Source organism: Tursiops truncatus, chromosome 5 (assembly GCF_011762595.2).
Source record: "Tursiops truncatus isolate mTurTru1 chromosome 5, mTurTru1.mat.Y, whole genome shotgun sequence".
NCBI lineage: Eukaryota > Metazoa > Chordata > Mammalia > Artiodactyla > Delphinidae > Tursiops > Tursiops truncatus.
The window spans coordinates 137224619-137247650 of record NC_047038.1 but is presented as its reverse complement, the minus strand read 5'-3'; the positions used below and the strand labels follow the sequence as shown (position 1 = coordinate 137247650).

Below are 23032 nucleotides of genomic sequence, written 5' to 3'. Positions count from 1 at the left end.
TCACATGGGAGTTATTCCTTCTCTCAGGAAGATAGAGGAGGGTCAGAGTATCCTTATTTCACTGGCTGTTTCTTCAGTAACTTTAATTCAAAATAACCAATATGCTAAAGTGTCATATTTTGGGGTGGGTTGCTCCGAACCCCATAAAATGTCACTCATTTTCTAGAGATAAGTGGGTCTAATTCTCTTATGTTACTACACAGATGGACAAAAGAGAAGCCAAAGAAATCGTCCTTGATTGCCCTTGAGGGAAATGGTGATGAAAGGACAGGAAGAGAGAAAAACAGAGACAAGAAGGTGAGGAAAGAAGGGAAAGATTTATAACTATTTAAGAATATATGGTAGAAATGATGCAAGGGAGACATAGCCCTGGGGCAATAACTGCATTCTGGAAGTCTCAATTATGGGTAGGCATATATTTATATTCTTCAATCTTAGGGAAATAAGATAATTGCAGAAACTACTTCTTTCTAAAAATCTCCTGTATCCTTATGTATAGATGTCTTATAGTGTTCATACAATATATTTTTAACTGATGATGTCTATAATCATGCTTCTTTCATGAATGCACCTATAACTCCAATTCTGACACTGCTCAAAATAAAGGTTTGTCATTATTTAAAGCTCACAAAGTGCACACCCCCAGTAAGCTTTTAGGTAATACAGAATTGCATGATTTAGTTTAGAAGTACATTTAACTTCCCCCCAAAAGGCCATTTGGATGGCATTATGTTGATATCAATTAGCGTTTCAGGGGTGAGGAAATGATACCTTTAATCTCTATTCCTAAAAAGTCAGTCGGTGACCTAGACTGATGGAGGTTTGAGAAGACTGGCTTGTAGATATCATAAAATCTTTTATCAGAGATAAAAATCCAGAGTGATACGGGATTGCTCAGTTATAAAGGGTTTGGTGTCATTGTGTGTGTTGAAAGAGAGATCATGGTTGTCTGAAGAATACTAACCACTACCTTGTAGAAACTTACCAAGCAAAAAACAATGAGCAGAAGCTTCACTTCATTGTTTCATTGTTTTATATTCAAAAAGAGCATGAAAGTACATTAAAAATACAAATGAACAAACGTGGGATCAAAGAGAATTTTCAATATACCCTTAAGACATGTGTCATAGGGTATTTGTATTATGGTTAAGAACTTATACCTATTCCTAGATTGTTGTTTTTAAGTTTCATTTGTAAATTAGTATCATCTTCTCCCTTTAGTTTGTTCTTCTAAAGACACCTGACTGTGGAAAAGGACAGCCTTTTCCACAGTCTAGAACACAGAGGCCATTTAGAAGCACATCCCTATCAGACATAAGCATCTTTTCTAACCATATCTCCTCCTTTAGCACCAGAAATCTAAGACAATATTTTGGGGGCAATTGGGTCACTTGTATGACTAACATTAGAGATATTTCCATATTTTTAGTCAAAAGGAGCCTAGTTATAATTTCTACCCTTAGGTCTTTGTTTTGCTTGCCAAAGTCATGGAAAATAATTTTAATCCTTCTTCTAGATGACTGTCTTTTAAATATTAGAGGGCAATGGTCCTCTATTTTTATGTTATATCCACTTATATAGATTAGAGTAATCCCTATTTCCTTTGATCATTCCCCGTATGGAAATTTTCCCGATTTTTACTGTGTCCATCTGGAGAACAGCCCCTTTAGCAGGTGGGGCAATCAACACAGCTAGAATGTCAGTTACGCTCAGCCTATATGTTTAGTAATAAAGCCTGAAATAGCATTTGCTTTTTTGAAAGCTTCTTTACTACAGTAATTTATTTTAAACCTAAAATAAAAGTCTCTAAATCTTTGTCATAAGCCCTACTCTTAAACTACTTTTCCCCACTCTGTATTTATCTGTGAGATAAATTTAGGGCTATATATTCATCTCATGCATTTCCCCCTAGTTTCATCTTCTTTCTTTCATTTCAAGCTGTTTGTTCAGTGATGGTGAATCTGCAATTTACTTCCTACAGCAGAAACTGCAAACCTCCCTGTGGATTAACAGTAGGAGATCATTACCCTTGATTTCTTTGGCCCTCTAGGGAGATTAGTGCACTGCTAGTGCCAGCAAGTGTTAGGCAACATGAAAAAATATGAGTTAAGTATTGAAAATGTTTGGATACACACGAAAAGTTCCCTGTACAGTGTTATAATTGAATCCATTGATGCCGATAAACATAATAAAAATGTATGAGTTTTCAAGTCTTATCTTTTTCAAGAGATTTTAGAAGAATTTTTATTTCTCATTATTTTTATGAATTTGTCTTGCTAGTCTGATACCCAAAGCTGAATTGTCCACTGTAGAATTATAGGATGGTTTTGCTCGTTTCTGACTCATACCCTAAATTAAGGGATGGCTCTGAATGTTTTCTCAAGGGTAAGTTCTGCTTCTGCCTTTGAGCTACAAATTAAGAGACAGACTTTGAAAAAGAAGCTGGGGCTTGAAGAACATTTTCAAGGACAGAAGTGTAAAAGGACAAGCTGCTGTTGATAGATTCAAAATGAGACGTAAATACTGGCCTGCAGACAATTTGTCCTTCACGGGTAAAATGTACAGGAAAAAAAAAAAATGAAATTAGAACACTCCCTAACACCATATACAAAAATAACCTCAAAATGGATTAGAGACCTAAATGTAAGACCGAACACTATAAAACTCTTAGAGGAAAACATAGGAAGGACACCCTTTGACATAAATCACAGCAAGATCTTTTTTGACCCACCTCCTAGAGAAATGGAAATAAAAACAAAATAAACAAATGGGACCTACCTAATGAAACTTAAAAGCTTTTGCACAGAAAACGAAACTATAAACAGGACGAAAAGACAACCCTCAGAATGGGAGAATATATTTGCAAATGAATTAGCATATGAAGGATTAACCTCCAAAATATATAAATAGCTCATGCAGCTCAATATTAAAAAAAAAAAAAATCTAAAAATAGGCAGAAGACCTAAATAGACATTTCTCCAAAGAAGACATGCAGATGGCCAAGAGGCACATGAAAAGCAGCTCAACATCACTAATCATTAGAGAAATGCAAATCAAAATGACAATGAGGTATCACCTCACACCAGTTAGAATGGGCATCATCAGAAAATCTATAAACAGTAAAGGCTGGAGAGGGTGTGGAGAAAAGTGAACTCTTTTGCACTGTTGGTGGGAATGTAAATTGATATAACCACTGTAGAGAACAGTATGGAGGTTCCTTAACAAACTAAAAATAGAATTACCATATGACCCAGCAATCCCACTATGGGGCATATACCCAGAGAAAACCATAATTCAAAAAGTCACATGTACCCCAATGTCCATTGCAACACTATTTACAATAGCCAGGACATGGAAGCAACCTAAGTCCATCGACAGATGAATGGATAAAGAAGACGTGGCACATATACATAATGGAATATTACTCAGCCATAGAAAGGAACGAAATTGGGTCATTTGTAGAGATGTGGATGGACATAGAGACTGTCATATAGAGTGAAGTAAATCAGAAAGAGAAAAACAAATATCATATATTAACACATATATGTGGAATCTAGAAAAATGGTACAGATGAACTGGTTTGCAAGGCAGAAAGAGAGACAGATGTGGAGAACAAACGTATGGACACCAAGGGGGGAAAGCCAGGGGTGGGTAGGACGAATTGGGAGACTGGGATTGACACTAATAGGTATAGAATAGATAACTAATGAGAACCTGCCGTAGAGCACAGGGAAGTACACTTCACTTTGCTGTACCGTAGAAACTAACACAACATTGTAAAACAACTGTACCCCAATTAAAAAAAACAAAGAATGTATGTGCCTAGAGGCTGCTCCCCTTGGTCCTGAAGATGCCCCTAAGCTGCGTCAACTATCTAACCTGTCAGGGAATTTTCAAGTGCTGTTTTGAAGAGTGAAGTTTACTCTGCTCACCAGTATTTAATATCATGATTTATTTATTGGCTTAACCCAAATAAGTAGTGGTTCTTAACTTTTCTGAGTCATGGACTCTTGTTTAAGGATCCAGTGGAAATTATAGACCTTTTCTTAAAAATACACACATATACAAAGACAGTATTGTACTGGATTTCACATTCTCAATGGACTATTTAGACTATGTCCAAGAGACTCAAAAGAAATGATGCCTCACAGAGGCCTGGGGAGCCTGGGTCTGAGACCGGCGGTTTGACCAGCTTCCCGCGGCAGAGATGCAGGGCTGATGTGCAGACATAGAGCAGGGCCCGCCATTCACCGTCAGTGTCTGATTTGATTGCCGGTGTCCATTCTGATACTGCCTGATTCTGACAGTGCCTGTGACTTTCTATTTTGAGGTGTGTTAATTTTGCCCTTGTATGAGGGAAACATCTTTGCATGAAGGAGGTCAGGGAGAAAGGCCAAAGATGAGAGAGTGTGGGCACCGAGGGGGCTGGGGAGGAATTTGAGAGCATGTCTCTACTCTCGCCGGCTGGGAATCGCCCCGAGACCCAGCTTGGCCGCGGTGACACACCCTCAGAAGGTGCGTGTGTTACGCGTTGGGCTTCAGGTCCCCAGGTGGCTATACTGACTGTGAAAAGAGACCTCATTTCCCCCTCCAGCCCTACTCCCTGTCATATCCATATTCTTTGCAATGTGATTTTTCTGCTTTTCCAATAATGCAGTGGAATCTATTTTTACACTCGTAGAATCTGGCCTGAATTTACGACTTGCTTTGGCCAAGTGCACATGGCAGAAATGCCAGTGTGCCAGCTTGGAGGCTAACCCTCAAGCTATCTCCCCATCTCCCCCTTTCTCTTTCGCTCTTGCTCTCTCTTTCTTCCATCCGTCCTGCCAGGAAAATATCCTCAGATGAGCCTGCTGGAGGACGCAACCGGGTCAGGTATCCCAGAGCCACTACCTGAAAGAATGCCCACCTGTGATGTGAAAAGCTACCTAGCTAGCCTGCTGCCGACCTCGGATACATGAATGAGCTTTGTTGAATCTAGTTTAGATCCCTCGAACCACCCAGACAAGTTATAGATGCATGACCCTAAATAAATGTTTATAGTGGCTAGTGCCCCTGAGGCTTACTGGTTGCGTACCACGCAGCATTATGACACAATTAGATAGCTCATACACTCAGGCTGGTTGGATGTAGACCTAAACACCCAAGAGGATCTTAAAATGGACTCATCTTCCTCATAAATCTTGATGTCATAATCACGTCCCATGGAAAATAGGGAATAGACTTGGCAAGCTCCAGCAGAGCATCCACTCAACACGATCGTGCCAAGAATCTCAGGGGGCTTGAGGATGCAGGGGCTGGGGCCACGGCTAGTTCTGGGTTATCTCTGGTGGGGCTAGGGCTTGAATTTACTTCAGGCCTGTAGTCCTACTTTACGGAAACCAATTGTCACACTGCGGACATCTGTGTAACCTCTATTCCCAACCAAAACTGTACTTCCCTGGCATTTCTGGAAGATTCTGTTGGCAGTAGTTCCGGGTGGGAACAAAATTGTATGAGTGTAACCTCCTCAGAAGCTGTACGCTTAACCTGAAAGTGAACTCCAGCAAGAAAATCCCTAAAAGTAACGAAAGAGCTGCCAACTATTTGATGGTTTGACAAAGTTGTGGCTGTATTTCTGGGCTTACGATTTATTTACAGTTTGTTAGCCCTTATCTTCTTCCAGGTTTTAAGCACTTTGATGGTGATTCATTTGAGGTCAAATGTTGTTTCTTCCAAAACACAAAACTCTTGGGTGGAAGATGCGGGAAGACTCAGCGCCGGGTTCTCTGATCTTTGATCCAATGTTCTGCCTCAGAGTTGTGTGATTCAGGAGGAATTATTTGACCTCGTTGATCTGGTTTCCTCATCGGAGACATTTCTTTGATGATGATTTGATTGCCTCATGCTGTTAAGAACTTTGAGAGTTCTGTCTCACTCTAAACAATAATGCTGCTTTCTCTTAAATTAAATTGAGGCTTTTTTCCATCTGCAGAAGTAAATGTCACAGACAGCTGGATTGACCACCCAGCTCTCATTAGGTAGGGATGACAAACACACCACACACACATACACACACACCTCTGCTTGCCACTAAGCGCATCTACATTCATTTAAATATTATATTTATTTTCTTTTATTTGTTCTAAGTGTTCTTTTGTGAGTATGAGAAGAAATGTGGAAGGCTTGAGTTTCCTAGTATTCCTCAGTATAAGATAAAACCAGAAGGAGCATGTGTGCCCATCAAAACAGCACCACACATCCACTGCTAACACTTAAAAAAGCAGGATGCCTTGGTTTATCACTGCTCTGAATTTCTTAAATATATAATAAAGTTCATTTAAAATGGCACAGATGAACGAGTATGCTAAAATGTTGCTTTGTCACTAGTTAACATGCAAACAACAAAAATAGTAAATCTGGTTTATTACGTGTATTAGTCAGAGTTCTCCAGAAAAGCAGAAGCAACAGGCTATACAGAGATATACACACAACAGGAGATTTGTTATAGAAGTTTGCTCACTCGATTATAGAAGCTACAAGGGCCCCAGATCTGCAGTCTGCAAGCTGGAGAACCAGGAAAGCCGTTGGTGCAATTCAGTCCAAGTTCAAAGACATGAGACCAGGGAACCCACGTCCGAGGTCAGGAGAAGGTGGATGTCTGAGCTCAAGCAGGTGGAGAATCTGCTCCTGGTCTGCCTCTCCCTTCTGTTCAAGCCCTCGGTGTACTGCCTGGTGTCCTCTCACATGGCTGAGGGTGACCTTCTTAGTCTACTGTTCAAATGCTAATCTCCTCTGGAAGCAGCCTCATAGCCACACCCAGGAAAGTTTCACCAGCTCTCTGGGCACCCCTTAGCCCAGTCAATGTGGCACATAAAATTAGGCCTCATACTATGTTTTGTCTTGGTCCTAAGAAATGGAAAGCCATCCTTGGCCCAAATTTCTCATCTACAATATGGACTTTGGCCAGGACATGACTGTTTTTTGCCTTGGCTCTGTTTTGAACTCAGTAACCATGCATTGCTAGAAAATGTCAGGCTTTTTGGTCTTCTGGTGGTAATTCTTTTTTTTTTTTTTTTAATGAATGCACAAAACTCCATTTGTTTATTTATACAGATTATTACCAAGTCAGCTATAGGAATAATGGATCTGCCATCCCTGAGACGTTCCCGAGCACCCAGCTCCAGTGAAATCCTTCATGTATAAAACCCAATTCACTCCCTGCATCATAAAAGAAACTTCTCACTTCCACACATCAAGGATCATGTGCAGTTTCACAATTTTAAAATTTAAAAAGATAGGCCAGATTATAAAAATTGAGAAAGTAAAAACAAATAATATTCATTGAACCTCCTAAATGCCAAGAAATTTGCTAGGATCTATACATTTATTTAATTGGTGCACTCTTTGAGGTTGATGGCAAAGTTTATTCAAATTGCTTCCTGTAACCCTAGTACCTGGTGCTATGCTCGTACTAGTAAGGGCAGTGTAAATATTTGTTAAATGGAGGAAAAGGAGAATAAATGAATTTTGCCCATCTCACAACATAATGCTCAAGATAAACCCGTGAATAAGATATCACACTCCCAAACATTTTCAGGAAAACATCGCCTTGAACACTTCTCAAGATCGCCCAGTCTTGGCGATGTAGTTGCTCTGTGATCAACTAGTGCTCCTAACTTCTTTTATTTTATTAAAAAAAATTTATTGGAATATAGTTGATTTACAATGTTGTGTTCATTTCTGCTGTACAGCAAAGTGAATCAGTTATACATACACATATATCAGTTCTTTTTTTTTGATCCTTTCCCCATATAGGTCATTAGAGAGAATTGAGTAGTGTTCCTTGTGCTATACAGTAGGTCTTTATTAGTTATCTATTTTATATATAGTAATGTGACTATATCAATCCCAATCTCCCAATTTATCCCCCCCTTTTTCCTCCTTGGTAACCATAAGTTTGTTTTCTACATCTGTAACTCTATTTCTGTTTTGTAGAGAAGTTCATTCATAATCTTTTTTTAGATTCCACATATAAGCAATATCATATGATATTTGTCTTTCTCTGTCTGACTTACTTCACTCAGAATGAGAATCTCTAGGTCCATCCATGTTGAGGAAATGGCATTATTTCATTCTTTTTTATGGCTGAGTAATATTCCATTGTATATATGTACCACATCTTCTTTATCCATTCCTCTGTTGATGGACACTTATGTTGCTTCCATGCCTTAGCTATTTGTAAATAGTGCTGCTATGAACATTGGGGTAAATGTATCTTTTTTTTTAACATCTTTATTGGAGTATAATTGCTTTACAATAGTGTGTTAGTTTCTGCTTTATAACAAAGTGAATCAGTTATACATATACATATATCCCCAGTGAATGTATATTTTTGAATTATGGTTTTCTCCAGATATATGCCCAGGAGTAGGATTTCAGGATCATATGGTAGTTCTATTTTTAGTTTTTTAAGGAACCGCCGTACTGTTCTCCATAGTGGCTGTACCAATTTACATTCCCACCAATAGAGTAAGAGGGTTCCCTTTTCTCCACACTCTCTCCAACATTTATTTTTTGTAGATTTTTTGATGATGGCCATTCTGAATGGTGTGAAGTGATACCTCATTGTAGTTTTAATTTGCATTCCTCTAATAATTAGTGATGTTGAGCATCCTTTCATGTGTTTTTTTGGCCATCTGTTTGTCTTCTTTGGAGAAATGCCTATTTAGATTTTCTGCCCATTTTCTGATGGTTTTTTTTTTTTTTATATATTGAGCTGTATGAGCTGTTTGTAAATTTGGGAGATTCTTAATATTTGACATTAATTGAACTTAAAGAATGTTATATAAATTTTTCGCCATCTGGGTACTTTACACCATTAAGAGTGAAGGGGAAAATAAAGGGAAAGCAAGAGACTATGTGAAGTCGTTACTTAATCTGGATAAACTCAGTATCATGTCAAATGTCATTCTCATATGACCTTTCTTATTGAACAGATAAACCAATTAAAATTTTACCAGATATGATTGACATTTGATTTCATATTAACTATGAACCATTGGTTTCTGGGTGCTGGGTTCTTTAGCACTTAGGTTTCACACTGTTTTTCTGATCATGAATCAGTTGATTTTCACACTATATCATAACATATGTAGACCCCATGGTCAAATATCAGAATTTGTGTTTTCGGAACAGAGCAGCATTAAATTCCACAGCTCCACATAATTTATAGTCTTCTTAGGACTACTTATCAATTATGACGACTGGGCAGAATATTCGAAATCTGGATGAAGGTTACTTCGTAGAATATCTGGGAGGAAGGTCAAGGTTCAGTGTAGGGTGTGAAGAAGAGACAGCTGTCAAGAATTCTGGGCTGAGTAACTGAGAGGCCGCCAGTGATCAGGTCTTTTCAGAGAGCGGGTGATGAGTCAATTTGAAACACATCGAATGAGAATGGACACTTACATGGAGATGACACGTTGAGAGTTAAATATATAAATGTGAAACTCAGAGGAGGGTCTGGGCAACCCTCAGAGAATGAACTTGCCTGCTGCCACCTGAGGAAGATAATGGTCACAATCCAGCAGATAGACTGAACATGATTTTTCTGTGGGGATAAAATTAGAACCAAAATCACGCGAAATTATTCCCTATCTAGCACAACCTACAATTAGAGCCTGTTTTCTGCATTCTCTCTTTTACTCTGGACCCTGAATGGGACAGGAGCTCGGGGAGGGGGCAGGTCTGCTCGTCTCTCCTCGGGCTGGAGGGGGCAGAGTTACATCATTCTAGAACCAAGCAGTAGCTTCCTTACTGTCAAGAAATTTCTGAGTTTCTGGTTGCTCATGTAAAGAATGGATTTAAGTGCTCTGAAAACAATAACAACAATGCTTTGGCTTGAAAAAGAAGTAAAACCCTCCAAAATTAGAGCGATTTTTATATAGATCTTGCGAAGCAGAGGAAAACTATAGCACAGACAGTAGTGATGACTGATATTTTTGAGCATTACCAGGTCCGGGTGCTATTCTAAGTGTTTAACATATATTAACTCATTTAATCCTCACTACGGCTTTGAGGAGTAGGTACATCATCACCTTATGGAAAGCAAAACAGAGCCAGAAAATCTAAATATTTTACCCAGAGTTAAACAGCTGGTAAGTGATCAAGAAAGATTTGAATTTAGTCTGTCTGAGTTCACAGATTATGCTCGTATTAATTATTTGCTGTATTAATAAAAAAACAAACAACTTTGACTTCAACATACCATATGGAAGTAACATATTAGCACAATGTATATAATAAATAGAGTGATAAAATACCACAGAAAAGGCTAATAGAATAAAGAAATACTTAGTGTCTTTCCCTCATTTAATCTAGGTTTTTACTCCACACTTTCTGAGGACAAATCTTGAAATACTCGTAGAGAACTCCCATCAGTGTTTTGTTTTGTTTTATTCTGTTTCAGCTGTTTCTTCACCAGAACTCTGTGCTAGTGATAGAATTGCAGTGGGGCTCACTATTAACACACACACACACACACACGCACACACACCTGTTGAAAATGACCTGGTACAGAAATGTCTTGTTTGTATATTAAGGATAGTTGTCACCAAGAAAGCTGGATCCTTGTGAGAAATCTACTCACAAGAGGTAGTTGAGTAAAGGAGAGCTGTGAGACAGGTATTGCACAGAGCCAGGGCAAGTTCTTTGAGAATAAGATTAAAATATATATACATTCATTATGATCACATTTATCAAAAACTTCTAGGAAAAAACAGGGGGAAAGCTTCATGGTCTTGGCAACGATTCCATGGATATGACACCAAAAACACAGGTAACAAAAGCATAACACACCAATGGGACTACATAAAATAAAAGAAAAAAACTTCTGCACAGCAAAGGAAATATTTCCAAACAATATACCTGATAAAAGGTTAATCTTCAAAATATTTAAGGAACTTCTACAACTCAACAGTAAAAATAAAACTAATAGAAAACCAAATATTCTCATTTTTTCAATGGGCAAAGGACTTGTCTGGACATTTCTCCCAAGTAGTCGTAAAAGTGGCCAATAGGTATATGAAAGATGCTTAACATCATTAATCATCAAAAAATTTAATTTAAATGCACAATGAAATATAATCTCACATTTGTTAGAATGGCCATTAGAAAAAAATCCAAAACCAAACAAAAAACCCCACAAAAAATAAATCTAACAAGTGATGACGAGCATGTGGAAAAATTGGAACACGTGCGCTGTTGTTGGGATGTAAGATGGTGCAGCTGATTTTGAAAACAGTACAAAGGTTCCTCAAAAAATTAAAAATAAAACCACCATATAATCAAGCAATTCCATTTCTGGGTTTTTATCCAAAAGAATTGAAATAAGGATCTTGGAGAGACACATGCACTGCTATGTTCCTTGCAGCATTATTCAAGACAGCCAAGATCTAGGTTTGCAAAGTTATTCGTATATCAAGCAAATTCTACAAAAGCACCTCTGCTAGGTAAAGACCTAATGAAAGGAAGTTGTGTTTCTCAACAATTTTTACTAGTATACAAATTTTAGAATGTCTCCACTGTAAACGTATTAAACAGAAGTATGAGAGCAAACTAGTTTGGCTGGGATTTAACCAACTTTAACTTCAAAGCATCATTTTAAGTTGCATTCTTCAGTGTTCTTTCTATTGACCTAGATGTTTGATTATATTATACAAAGAGGTCCTTTAGTACGAAAAAACTACAAACTATTCAAATAGCTCTTGTTTACTTAAAAGTCAGGCTTCAAAATCATAATTTTTCAAATTAAATGTCAGTGTCCTACATCATACTCCAGTTCTGTTCAAAAATGAGAGAAGAACTAACCATGTAATGGAGAAAACTACTGGTCCTGTCTAGATGGTCAAAGGAAATTGAAGATGGAGGCTGCATCACAAGCAGTATGCTAAAGAGATGAAAGCAATTTGGGCAGAGACTTCCTGGTGCTTCCCCAATGTCTATGGCCCCCCTCTTCCTCCTTAGTTTGAGAAATCAATTTCCAACTGGGCTTATTTTCAGCATGTAATCATATGACTAAGTTCTGGCCAGTGAGACATGAATAGACGTAAATGAGATTTCTGGAAAACCTGCTTATAGAGATTCTGCTTCTAGAAGGGATACTTCTCCAGTTCTCTTAGCTTTCCCGTTCCATCTGATCTGCAACCCAGGCATGGAAGCTCAAGTTCCAGCAATCCTCCTGGATCATGAGGGGGGTTTGGAGGGTGCAAACTATGTGGTAGGACAGGAGTGAACAATGAATGGCACTAATGCTCTGGCCAACCTACCTCCAGGCTTACTGTGCTGTTATCTGCCATCTTTACCTGCACAGCAGTGTTCATGCAACTATTTCAACATGTTATTGCTTTCTACTCTCCTTACATATACAAACAGCTCAGGCAGCTCAATATCAAAAAAACAAACAACCTAATCAAAAAATGGGCAGCAGATCTAAACAGGCATTTCTCCAAAGAAGACATAATGGCCAACAGGCACAGGAAAAGATACTCAATATTGCTAATTATTAGAGAAATGCAAACCAAACTACAATGAGGTATCACCTCACACTGGTCAGAATGGCAATCATCAAAAAGTCTACAAATAATAAATGCAGAGAGGATGTGGAGAAAAGGGAACCCTCTTGCACTGTTGGTGGGAATGTAAATTGATACAGCCACTATGGAGAACAGTACGGCGGTTCCTTAAAAAACTAAAAATAGAACTACCATATGATCCAGCAATCTCACTGCTGGGCCTATATCTGGAGAAAACTATAATTCGAAAAGATACATGCACCCCTATGTTCACAGCACTATTTTCAATAGCCAGGACATGGAAGCAGCCTAAGTGTCCATCAACAGATGAATGGATGAAGATGTGGTGTATACATACAGTGGCACATTACTCAGCCAAAAAAAAACAATGAAATAATGCCTTTTGCAGCAACATGGATGGACCTGGAGATTACGATACTGGTTTGTTTTCAAACCAGCTTATAAGGGACTGTTTATTCTTTGACTTTTGTGTGTTACAGTTTTCAAATGAATTTTCAAAAATTCATTATAGATGAAAGCAAAAAAAGTTCTGTAGTTGCTTTGGAATCCCATGCTTTATAACAGTGTCATGCTCAAAACAAGTTTGAAAATGCCTTCAAACTTAAAAGAACATTCTTTTTTGACATTGAGCTGCATGAGCTGCTTGTATATTTTGGACATTAATCCCTTGTCAGTTGTTTCATTTGCAAACATTTTCTCCCATTCTGTGGGTTGTCTTTTTATTTTGTTTATGGTTTCCTTTGCTGTGCAAAAGCTTTTAAGTTCAATTAGGTCCCATTTGTTTATTTTTGTTTTACTTTCATTATTCTAGGAGGTGGATCAAAAAATATCTTGCTGTGGGCTTCCCTGGTGGCACAGTGGTTGAGAGTCCACCTGCCGATGCAGGGGACATGGGTTCGTGCCCCGGTCCAGGAAGATCCCACATGCCTCGGAGCGGTGTCTGGCTCCTAAGATCGTTCTTTTGAAGAAATATTCATTTGGTTGTACAATTTACAAATATGGTAGTTGAGTACATTTCATTTCCTTTAAAAAAGTGCTTTATAGTGCAGCCTTTTTGTCTGCTCTACTTCAATGTCTGATTACAGGTCCCCAAGCCTCAGACTTTCCTGCCTGTGGCCTTCATTCCTTCCCAGTTACATAAGAATGGTCAGCATCACAAATCTGTGAAGTCTTCAAAATACCATTGGTTAGTCTACCCTTCCTCTCTTCACCTTTTGTCTTTCAGAATCAATCTGACCCAGGATCCTGGATTTCAGATTTAGCCACCAAAGAGCATATTGTCTGCATTTATGGCTCTGTCGTCCCTCCCAAATGTTGACTTGTTCAAGGGATTACACATCATCTTAGTTCCTATTTCTAAAATCTACAACTTTTCATGCACTCCTCTGTATCTGAAGTTCTTTCTTGACTTCTCTGTGAATAAAAGTTCACTGCCCCCATTGTATTCATGGCCCTCCTGAAGCCCAGAGCCCTGTTCCCACAGCCAAGCTGAATGCTGATCATGAGATTCAAAACCCTAATGGCATTTATTCCCAGAAATGGTTGAAGCTCTTGTTTCAACTTCCTTGTCTCTCTAGCTCTCTCTGTTTCCATGATGGTTTGAGGTAAAGAGTGTGTTTCTCATACCATCTGTACTGTCTTCTCCTCACTGCTAGTTTCTTAGGCCAAAAAGTCTATGGCTTCCTTTAGAAACAAAACAAGATCCAAGTTCCTTACTAAACTCTACAATCCCTACATAAGGGTTCCTCCTTTCTCTTCAACCTGTCTCCCTCCATCCTTCCCCTTATTCACTTCGCTCCAGCCACTGGAACCCTCTCTCCTGCTGTAGGAACATACCAAGCTTGTTCTCAATTTCAGGATTCTCCATTCGCATGTCTTCTTTTGGAAATGCTTGATTTTCAAGTTTCCACACGGTTACCTCTTCTCAACATTCCAATCCCAACTCTTGCTTTCTCTAACCACTGTGGGTAAAGTGGTCCCCATCCTGCCCCTCATCACTGGTTTTCCTTTTTCACATAAATCAGAGGCAAGCCAGATACTTGCCTTAACATTTTTTTGGAGTTTTTGTGGCCTCTACCTTTCTTAGAATTCGGAAAATGACAACCTAGCTTGTTTTCTTCCTGTATTTGGAGTTGCCTTGGTTTTAAAATTCTTTCTTGGCTTCGTAAGTTGAGCTGAAGTGTCTGGTTCATAGAATTTAGACAATTTTGTTGAATTCTGAACTTCTTTGCTTATAAACACTATGTGGGTTTATTTACTTGGTTGGTGTGAGCAATCAGGCTATACCATAGCTTCAGGAGCCATTCCTCTTTCCCTCCATCCCACTCTAGGCCCTGGCATCTAGCTCCTCAGCTAGGAAGCATGATGAGTCAAATCCTTAGGTGTTATCCACAACCTCTTACTCAGTGCAGGAAATGTCTCTGCCACCTCCTGCTAAGGGGTCATCCAGCTTCTTTGAGCATAACTCTGGTGATCTGAAATTCTCTGTTTCACCAGCCAAGCCACAATTTCATAAAACTCTATGACTTCCTAGAGACTCCATTCTTGTAGTTATCTCCAACTGTTTCCTGGAAACCTCTACAGAATGATTCCAATTCTGCATCTTAGATCACATAGAATAAATTCTTGTCACATGCTGGCCATCTGGCTCTGTGGTTAAGTATGAACAGGATAAATTTATAACAGGGATAAGATCATAAGGAGATAAAGGCATGGAATTGAGAGGGAAGGGGTAAACTTAGATAAACAAGAACAAGCAACTATGACGAGGTCACAAGTGTCATGGTGCAGTGATCCAGGGACCCCAGTCTCTTTCCTCACCCTGTCTGCTGCTGCCATTTATTTCCCCCTGAAAGGAGACAGGATTCCAAGAAGCATTGAAGGGTGAAGTAAGGAACACAAAACTTTAAATCTTTCTACAGGTAATTTGTGATAGCCTGAACACCTGTTCTCTTGTTCAGAAAACCAATTACAGTTTAATTTTTCTGTTTCCTACAGATGGAGCCGAACCACCTTGAGCCTCAGTTGTCTCTGATCACTGTCTCAAAAGATTCCCCAATAAATTTCCTCTGTAAGTTCTCACAACACAGCTTTTGAATCTTTTGAAAAATCACATCTGTACCTCTCCACCCTTAATCCACTGTTGTGATATTTATTGAGGCTAAACTGTCAAGTTTATGTCTGTCCCTTGTGGTGTTAGGGTTCAGATGTTTGTTGTCTCTTTCCTTCTCTTCCCTGGTGGTGTCCCTCCTCATATGCAGGACTATTTTTTCCTCAGAGAGAGGGGGTCTCGGGATACAATTTACCCAAGAGATAAATGCTAGCACACAGCCTCTGGTCACTCGCTCAGCTTAAAGGGTTTGCACGCAGGAGAGAATCTCTTCTAGGCTAACTCTTCTTCCCCCTCCAACTGTTGCTTCCCTGACTTCATTGTTTTGTTAGTTAATCTGTACTTTCACCCTGTAGCACAAGACTCAGTTTTCTTTTTTGGTCTCTTGAAGTCCCTGGAAGAATAAAGTTCTGTCAGAGGGCTTGAAACCCAGGGCAGCTCCTTGAGGTCAAAATGACCTGCTCTCCACAGTCTCCTAAATAGTGACGGAGGATAGAATGCCTGAGAGCGTGCCGTTGGCAGTTTTGCTATTAATCTTCTCTCTGCTTTAAGAACAACAGTCTAATCAGTCCAGTTTGTAAAATATTTCTAATCTCAGTCATCACATCCTGGATATCTTCTGTCTCGCATTTTATTTCCATTCTTCTTCCCACCTTTCTTCACCACAAAACTGCTAGCTCCTTGGAGCAGTGATTTTGCTTTCTTATTTTTGAGTTCCAGCGTGCATCCCGGGGAGAAGGTGAATGAATTCACTTCTCAAAGCTCTCAATTTCTTGTACGCCACCCCCTTCCCGCATCAGCATATTCTTCCAACATCCCCCTGGGATCTTTCAGCCTCCTTTTCTGTAAAGCACTTGCATTTTATCAAGCTATAAGCACACGTATCAATAGTCAGTAGACTCTGTTTTGTCTGGTTTGATGAGATCTACTTATACCTACACACCTCTACTTCCTTATAATTCCGATCACGTGGATCCAGCCAGAAGGAAGAGCCTCCCCTTCCGTCTCTTCCTCCTATACATCTCACCTTCACTGTGCACACAGTTCCAAAGTCAAAAACACTGAAAGACTAGGGAACAAATTCCATGTAAGTAATGTTTTCCTTCAGGAGTCTAAAGAACTGGGGCAATGTCCTAAGAAACTCACAAAAGATTAGGCCCGGGATGTCCTAACAAAACTCTTTATCCTCTGGGAATTACAAATCAGTGGTTGAATTTATGATACACCTAAGGCCTGCGTCTTGTCACATGAGACATTTCACAAGGAGAAGAGAAATTTTAAAGAAGAAAATCTCTGAAGCCAGAAGACTTCTGCCAGATGTGAACATGTTACCCTGTCTGTCAGTCCCCAGTTCGGGGTCCCTTAGTTTGCATCCGCTCCATCTTTTCACACTCTCCTTCTTCAGACACCAAGACAAAACTCAGCACAGTTACTAAAGCAGCTTTTATTTTGACAGCTTTATTATTTCATGATTATGCCTTCACTTCAATGGAAAAATGTCCTCCACGCCCTTAACTGAAGACGCCTTTCTCATTAAGCCAAAGTGTTTGCCTCTTCTTACATAACACACGTGTACACATCCCTGCTTCTGTGTTACTGTCCATCTGTTCTCCAAGAAGAACCCTGTTGCATATAAAAACAACTTTTTTTTTTCTTTTCATGGACACTGTCTCCATGTGAATGGAATTTGTAATCAACTTGAGCTGTCTTTCTGGACAAAAAAAGGGCTTCAGGAACTTCATGACAACTGATTTACAGAATATCCTTGTTATAAAAGGATAATTATTCTATTTATTTATAAGGAAGTATTTCCAGTGGACAATAGACTATTTAGATTTTACGATATATAATCACTTGGACTGTAAGCTCAATAAAAAAGGGAGTTTTTTCCTTAATCAGAACTCAAGTGGAGTTGGAAGTCATACAGCCCATAGGTTGTCAGAGCAGCGGGGACCTTGGGAGCATATGGCATGTTTCCTAGCCTCGGGGCCCTTTGACGGTCCAAAAAGGAAGCCGTAGACCTATTCCTAGCAAATGCACACGCATCCAGAATTCCTCATTCTCTGTCAGGGGCTCTTGTTTCCTCTGAGACTGCATATCACAACCTAGGTAAAGAACACTTGATTTAGTCCAACTCTTTTCATTTTCGATGACAAGGAAACTGAAGCTCATAGAAGCTCACTGACTTACTTAGGATTCTAGTTGTTTAAGCCACACTGTTGGTGCTTCCAACCCAGGTTTAAAAGCCTAGAAATCATGTTGGCTATTAACAGAACAACTGTTCCTTACTCTAATAGATTGTGTTTTCTTATTTAAAGAATATGTTTGGCTATTCCTTCCGCTTCTTTTTTCGATGCATACATTTATGACATTAAATTCAATCACTTTTATAGTAAAGTAAACCGTATCCCCAGGGGTTAACTGGTCTTCTAAAAGTCAGTTACCTATGGAGAAATATTCAGAATAGTTTCAAATAGTCTCTTTTTTTGTCTTTCCCTTCGTGTTTCAATAATTTGGGAATTTAAGCAGGTGTTCATCATTATTATAATTTTTTTTATTTTTAGATTTTGGCCGCACCCTGAAGCATGTGGGATCCCAGCTCCCCGACCAGGGGTCGAACTCACGGCCACCACATTGGAAGGCAGAGTCTTAACCACTGGACCACCAGGGAAGTCCTATAACTATTATTATCATTGTTACATTTACAATTTTGTCATCTTTTAAAATTTTATTTTTTTTTAATTTAAGTGTAGTTGATTTACAATGTTGTGTTAGTTCCAGGTGTACAGCACAGTGGTTCAGTTATATCTATTCTTTTTCAGATTCTTTTCCCTTATAGGTTATTATAAAGTATTGAGTATAGTGTATTACTCAGCCATAAAAAGAATGAAATAATGCCATTTGCAGCAACATGGATGGACCTAGAGATTATCAGACGAAGTGAAGTAAGTCAGACAGAGAAAGACAAATATCGTATGATATTTGTATGATATTTATATGATATCGTATATGTGGAATCTAAAAAAAATACAAATGAACTTATTTACAAAACAGAAATAGACCCACAGACATAAAAAACAAACTTATGGTTACCAAAGGGGAAAGGGGGGAAGGACATAATTTTATTTTATCATAATGAATTTACAGAGACCACAAGGCCTTCAGACTGATTTCTCCATAGGCAGCGTTGATTTCAATCATCTCTGAAATAGTCTGCTCTACTTTTCACTATTGGATCACATAAAGTATTAGAGGAAAAAATTGTTTGGAAAAGTACTCTAAGAAAAATTAGGTGAAAATTAGAATTTCACAGCCTTTCTCTGGTCCATTATATACACAGTCTAATTCCTGTCTTTCTGACGTGCAGTTGTACAGTGATTTAGGACCACTTTAATCATGTTAATGCTCTTGCTCAGTCGCAGGGGAAAATGAAAGAGCTGAATTTATGCTAAAAATAAACCTCACGTATTTGCTGGATTGCACAACCTTCAGTGTAGACAACTGTCCTCCCTCTTGGAAAGTTAATCCTGCCTGGATTTGACTTTCCCGAGAGATTGTTCTAATAGATTTTTTAAGCTGCATGTTGAATAATTGTTTCCACAACTAGCACAGATTGGTTTTCTCAAAAGAAAAAATGAAAATGAAAGTTCTATCCAATTAAAAAAGAGCTATTAATACTCTGCTGGGCTGGAAAGGAAAAGTCTGCTCTTCAAAAGCCTGTGCAGCTTATCACAGAAACAAATTTTCACAGCAGCTGACAGAGATGGGTGAAAACTTAAAAGTTTTATGAAGAACTAGAAAACAGACACTTTAGATATTTTTAGTTGGCAAAGAGGAGAATATTAACATCCCTGGCAGAGGGGAGTAGATGCCTTCATAACGGCTCCACCAAGTTTCCACCACAAGGAAGACGGCTCAGCAGGGAATGGCCCAAGTTCACCCTGTCTCTTGGTTATTATACCATATACATACAGTCAGCCGTATGACAGGGTGTCTAGATTTAGAATATTCTTTATGTCCTGATCTGGTAGATCTTCCTTTCATCCAAATAATTTATTGCTTTGTGAACAATATGCTTTGGAATTTCTGATTGTTAGATAATCTAACCATTTAGTATTATTAAGCCCAAATCAAGGGAAATGCCTACGTGAATCTATATTCAAACTTCAAGAGTTGGGGTTGCAGTCAAATGGCTATTGGTGCTCCTGTGAGTCAGTGCACTTCTATTCCTCAGCCCACTTCTTATACCCTTTGGTGCAAACAGACCCAGAGTCCAAGAAGGACAAACACATCCGTATCAGTATAAAAATCAGGATGAGTGAGGACATTGTGTCTCAAATGTGGTCCCCCAACCACCCACATGAGACTCTTCTTGGTCTTTGTTTGTTTTTAATGCTAATTCCTGGACTCCATCAAAATCCAAAGAATCAGAATATATGAAAGCAGGTACCAAGAATATGTAATTTTAACAAACACACTGTGGGAATCTCATAAAGAAAGGGAAGAATACCACCCTCAGGGAAAAGGCAGGAGGGCAAATTTGAGAAAGTACACCAATGTGGACATGATTTTGTGACCTGCCCTGAGATGGCAGAGGTTTCTGGTGAGCGAGGGTCACAAAATGGACCCTGCATCTCCTGTGCTGTGGTTCTATCACCAGTAGGAATTTTGAATGTGGTAGAAATGAAATAAAATTGTTTTACCCATTTGGATCTTTATGAGCATTTCATTTTAAATTTATTAAGGGCTTCCCTGGTGGCGCAGTGGTTGGGAGTCCGCCTGCCGATGCGGGGGACACGGGTTCATGCCCCAGTCCGGGGGGATCCCACATGCCGCGGAGCGGCTGGACCCGTGGGCCATGGCCGCTGGGCCTGCGCGTCCGGAGCCTGTGTTCCGCAGCAAGAGAGGCCACAACAGTGAGAGGCCCGTGTACTGCAAAAAAAAAAAAAAAAAAAAAAAAGTATTAAGAAGAATAGAGTGCCTTTCTGATAACTATATCCTTCAAAGAGTCTAAAATACTTTTCAAATTTGAATGTAGGCCTTCTTTTCCTTCAAATTTAGACATTATAAATGAGATCTTTAAATAAATAGTCTATTGAAACATAAATAATCATTGTACAAAGTTCAAACGCACAGAGAGTGTTCACCAAGATATGTCAAAGGCTGGACCATGAAACAAGTCATAGCACATTTTAAATGCCTAAGCTCTTAAGAGTATGTTCTAAAAGGACAGGTGTCTCCTTTATACCACAAGCCTAAAATAAATAAATATATATATATATATATATATAAAATATGAAAAATGTAGTTATAAAACCATCAGTGAAGACTCAAAAAAGGTGGGAGAGGAAAACAAGATATTTACGCAGACTTATCTCCTTGGATGACTTGTTAGTTACAAAGGGGAACTACTGAGTGAAAAGTGATGGATCTTGGCAGATACCACACTAATCAGTCACCAAAGTCAACATGTCCAATTAAAGGGCAAACGATGTGCCTTTTGTTGTGAGGCACAGATAAGGACACAGTCATAGCATGAGTCGGTGAGGGTATGGGGGGAGTGGAATTGTTTGCTGTGGGTATGAAAGTAAATGGTTATGATGACGACCTTGGAAACTTGCATGGTGCTGTCAATTAAAGTTGAACTAGGAATTCTGACACCCCAGCAGCTTCGCTCCTCTGGAAATAGCCCAAATGTACAAGTGGATAAATACATTTAGACAACATTAAAACTGTTATACCATGAAATAGTTCATTACTATTACATAAATCAGCATCAGTGCATCTCATCAACATAATGGTAAGTGATAAAAGACACAAAAAAACTGTGTTCTATACAATTTTATTGTCATAGGATCTAAAAATCAGCAAAGCTAAGCTAGAATACCAGAAATAAAATTGGCATCTGCTCTGGGGAGAAGGAAGCTTTCTTGGGGGTGGGGGATGAGGGAAGTTTCTGGGGTTCTAGTAATATTCCTATTTTTTTTAACCCAGATGGTGATTACATGGATGTGGTCTCTTTGTAATAACTTATTGAACTATTCACACAAGATGTGCACACTTCTCTGTTGTATGTTACCACAGATAATAAGCAAATACGTAAGCAAATCCATGTTAAAAATTCTATGAAAAGACAAAAAGTCCTCAATAACAGTAGAGATAAAAACTGTTTATGATTTGCATAATTTAACATTGCAAAGATATCATTCTTCTCAAACCAAGTTAAAATTATGTCTCTTTTCTGGAAATATTTCAGCAGAATTTTTGAAAGAGCTGAACAAACTGATTAAGAAACCACATGGATAAAAAAGAATCCATGAATAATAAAGATTATGGATAAGAAGAACAAAGAGGGAAGCTCACCCAATGATGTACGAAGACATTTTGCAATGCCATTGTGGTAAAATAAAATAAAACAAAGCAAAATAAACTAAAATAGTATGTTTTTGGCATGGGAACAAAAAGATCAATGGATGCAATACAAACACCAGAGTCTCGTTCGTTTAGAAAGTTTTGTGGAGGCAATCTCTACTGTCATCATTAACAACAAAATAGTATTTAGTAGATGAGTTTATGGGATTTCGTTATATGGAGAAAAATAAAATGGCAAAACATATAAACAAAAGTAATTTCCAGATGGATTAAAGTCCTAAATTTGGCAGCTAAAATGAAAGAATACTAGAAGACAATAAAGGAGAATAAATTTATGACATTACAGTGGGGAAATGTTTCATTGAGAAAAAGAGGACACCCAGTAGAAAAATGAGTGAATTCACTACACAGATGGTTGCAAAGGGGACGCTTGGAAGGGTCGCCAGTGTATGGGGTGAGGAGCCCAAACACCAGGAATCGAAACAGTGAAAGAAGTCTAGTCGACTCACCAAATGAGACAGATGTGGAAGTTTAAATAATAAAGAAGATGTGGCACATATATACAATGGAATATTAGCCATAAAAAGAAATGAAATTGAGTTATTTGTAGTGAGGTGGATGGACCTAGAGTCTGTCATACAGAGTGAAGTAAGTCAGAAAGAGAAAGACAAATACCGTATGCTAACACATATATATGGTATCTAAAAATAATAATAATAATAAGGTTCTGAAGAACATAGGGTCAGGACAGGAATAAAGATGCAGATGTAGAGAATGGACTTGAGGACACGGGGAGGGAGGAAGGGTAAGCTGAGATGAAGCGAGAGAGTAACATGGACATATATACACTACCAAATGTAAAATAGGTAGCTAGTGGGAAGAAGCCACATAGCACAGGAGGATCAGCTAGGTGCTTTGTGACCACCTAGAGGGGTGGGATAGGGAGGGTGGGAGGGAGACGCAAGAGGGAGGGGATATG

The 23032-nt window shown here is 38.8% G+C and overlaps 2 long non-coding RNA genes across 2 annotated transcripts in view; one reads left to right on the top strand and one right to left on the bottom strand.

Annotated features, from left to right (window-relative positions):
* The first annotated feature begins 242 nt into the window (after positions 1 to 242).
* On the top strand, positions 243 to 21957 carry LOC141278722 (uncharacterized). Its single transcript, XR_012331791.1, has 3 exons — positions 243 to 297; positions 15570 to 15642; positions 21938 to 21957. It is a non-coding gene; the product is annotated as an uncharacterized lncRNA (long non-coding RNA).
* Positions 19768 to 23032, bottom strand: part of LOC141278721 (uncharacterized) — a 24760-nt gene continuing 21495 nt past the window's right edge. Inside the window, exon 3 of the long non-coding RNA XR_012331790.1 lies at positions 19768 to 20613. This is a non-coding gene — a long non-coding RNA (uncharacterized lncRNA). The remainder of the gene's footprint in view (positions 20614 to 23032) is intronic.